We start from the raw sequence: 3,290 nt of genomic DNA, 5'->3' as shown, positions 1-3,290 counted from the left end.
TGGGCGGGGCCCCGGCCCGGCCCGCCCAGCGGCTGGGCGAGGCCATCTTCCTGGTCTTCCAGCTCCCAGACCAGCGCCCCATGAACTTGTGGGCGCAGAAGCACGAGGACCTGCACTGCGGCCGCCTAGCCCTGCTGCACACCAGCGAGGACCCCATGGCCCGCCACTGCGGGGGCCTGACCTACAATGTGGCCTTCCGCCAGTACCTCAGCCTCCAGTCCCAAACTGCCCTCCAGGGGCCCGCCAGCCAGGCCCCATGTCATCACGCCCAGAGCCCCAGCTGCCCGGGCTGCAGGTGGGTGTTCCCTGGGACTCCGCTCAGGTTCTGGCTTCACTGCTTCCCCAGTGAGAAGACCCAGAGTCTCTGATAAGCCTGGATGTCCCCAGTCCCGAGCAGAGCACCAGAACTTCCCAGGGCGGCCTCCTTCAGTTCCGGAGAATACTAAGTCTGAGGATGGGGGCAGGGAGTCCCAGTCTGAAGGGGAAGACAGAAAAATAGAGCAAAGCCCACACAGAGCGGGGACACCACGGGGTGGGTTTTCTTTTGCCCAGTGGGTGAGTGTCCCCCGAGAGCCTTCAGTCCCCAGACTCGATCTCACACGTCGTCACCAGGTCTTGAGGGATACCCGTCTTGAGAGATGCCCAAAGTGACCAGGAGACAGAAGTCTGTGGGTGTCCCCCTTTAAGCCCCTCCAGCGCCCACCACAGCCAGGAGGGACTCAGCCCTGAGACACGATTGTGGCAGCCTCGGACCCAAGTAAGAGTCTGGTCCTTGTCCAAGCGGAAGGAGGGTGTCCAGTACCGCTGTGTTCCGCAGCCGGCAGTGTGGCTGGTGGGCCTCAAGGCTGGTAGAGCAAGTAGCAGCCCGTATCACAGGTGGAGAAACTGAGGATCATCCCCAAGGATGCTTGATTCCATTTAATACCAACAACATTTCCTGGGGAACTCAGTGTGCAGTTGTGCATGGAATCCAAAGCTAGGTCAGTCCCGGAGCTCACGGTGCCGCCCAGCTTAAAGGCAGTGGGCACGGTGTGGGCCTCAGATAGTCCTGGAGGCCGTGTGCTAGAGGGGGCACTCTGGTGAGGGAGTGTGCAGGTCAGGTTTTGGAGCCTCTGAAGAGATGTTATTGCAGATGAGTCTTTCACATGTTGGTTCATCACTCATTTACATGTTCATTCATCCATCAAACATTTGTTAAGCGCTGACTCTGTCAGACCCTGTACTAAGGTGGATAAGATCTCCGGCTGTCAGTTCTGGGCTTTGGGGAAGGTATTCCAGAAGGAGAGACTGGAAGAAGCTGGCTGAGGAGAAGGAAAAGGTTTAGCTGACAGCAGGAGACTGAGCTGAGTCTGGAGCCAAAGGTGGCTGGCTTTTCCTGCAGCACCTCTCCCAGGCAGTGCATTGTCCTGGAGCTGAAGGGGAGCCCGGGGGAGGGGAGGTGCTGATCAGGCTGGGGTAGGCTGATGGGTCAGGGAAAGCGGAGAGAATCAGGGTTCGGTGGCCAAAGAGCTGGGGTGGGAGAAAGATACAATGTGACCTGGTGGCCTGTGCCAGAAAGATTGGAAGGAACTCAGGGGCCAGTTTCTCTTGCCAGGTCTCGGCCTGTTATGTGGACCCCTTTGGCCTCCGTTCCGTCATTCATTCATCAGTCAATTAACAAATACCTTTAAAAAATCAACAAATACTTTTCACCACCTATTGTATGCCCAGGGCTGTGTGCTGGGCTCTGAGGATGCCCTAGGGGCTTGTGAGGGTGTTGGAACTACCTGGGTTCCTCTGTGACATTCTGTTTTCTCAGACTGCAAGCAAGACCGACTTTGGGGCTCTGTCTGGCCCCTCTGTCCTAGTTTGTCATAGGACTACACACACACACACACACACACACACACACACACACACACACACACACACACACACACACACACACACACACTCATACTCATACACGAGACTCAGAACTCAGGGAGAAGCAGTCCCCTGCTCTCTGCGGCCGAGGCGGGGGCTCACAGATAGCTTGCAGGCTGCAGCCCTGAACGCATGTGGCGGGGCGGTTGTCGCAGGGAAGGGGGGCCTCAGGGTGGCTGAGCCGTCCTCGGCAGCTCTAATTTCTGTTATTTAATGCCATCATCTCCCTGCCATTCTCCCTCTTAAAGTGTCAGATGTCTGCTTCCACCAAGACAAGAAAATGGCTTTCAAGGGAGAGGAAAATAGCTTCCCTCCTGGGGGTTCAGCAATCACAACCCTGACAACAGGGCCAGGAAACTGGTAGGGGACAGATAATGCAGCGGGGTCCTTCAGAGTATAGAGGCACTGCCTTCTTTCGGCTCAGGTGAACTCATCCAGCAGATCAGCCTGAGGAAGGTGGGTACCTTTCTGGAGCCGGGACTTAGAGGCTCAACACTGGAGCTGGGGCTGCATGCCTGTGGCCAGCTCCCCAGCCTAGAGCCACAGGGATCTTTGAAACCCTCCTCCTTCCCCTCTGTGCAGATGGAGAAAATGGAGCCCTGGAGGGAAGGATTTCACCCAGCCCTCCTTGGCTCTCAACTGAAGAGGAGGAGAAAGACATCTGAAAGTGAGGGTAGGGTGACAATGATCCAGAAGGTTGGAGAGAGGAGACTGCATTCATTGCATGCAGTTCAGGGCCAGGAATGGATTTCTGGGCTGCAGATGCAAAGGGGTAGGCTCAAGATCACCTCCTCCAGGAAGCCTGCTCTGCATGGATTTTGTTCCTTCCCGACTATCTTCAGTCCTGTATGCCTCAGGCATGTGAACCAATGAATCTATTCCATTTGCAACTGTATTGCAAACTCACAAATTGTTCAACTTGTGTGTTGGGTATTTTTTTTTAATGTTTATTTGTTTTGAGAGAGAGAGAGCAAGCAGAGGAGGGGCAGAGAAAGAGGGAGAAAGAATCCCAAGTGGGCTCTGCAGTGCAGAGCCCGATGCTGGACTCAAACTCATGAACCATGAGATCATGACTTGAGCCGAAATCAAGAGTAGGATGCTTAGCCGACTGAGCCACCCAGGCACCCTGCGTGTCAGTGTTTAGACCAGAACTGATCATAGTCATGAGGCTCAAGTGTGGCGTTGTGGGCAGAGGGCAAGGGGTTAGGATTGCAATGATCGAGACTGAGTAGGCAGCAGGAGACAGGGCTCTGAGTGAGCTTCAGTGACTGACTTTGACTCTGAACCATTGTGTCCCACAGCCATGGCCCACAGGATACATAGCCATAAAATGACACACCGGGGCTGGTCACAGCGTTTCCCAAATCCCGGAGACCTCACTGGAG

The sequence above is a fragment of the Crocuta crocuta genome, unplaced genomic scaffold (genome assembly GCF_008692635.1).
Source record: "Crocuta crocuta isolate KB4526 unplaced genomic scaffold, BGI_CrCroc_1.0 scaffold130, whole genome shotgun sequence".
NCBI lineage: Eukaryota > Metazoa > Chordata > Mammalia > Carnivora > Hyaenidae > Crocuta > Crocuta crocuta.
Note: the sequence above shows the minus strand (reverse complement) of the source record.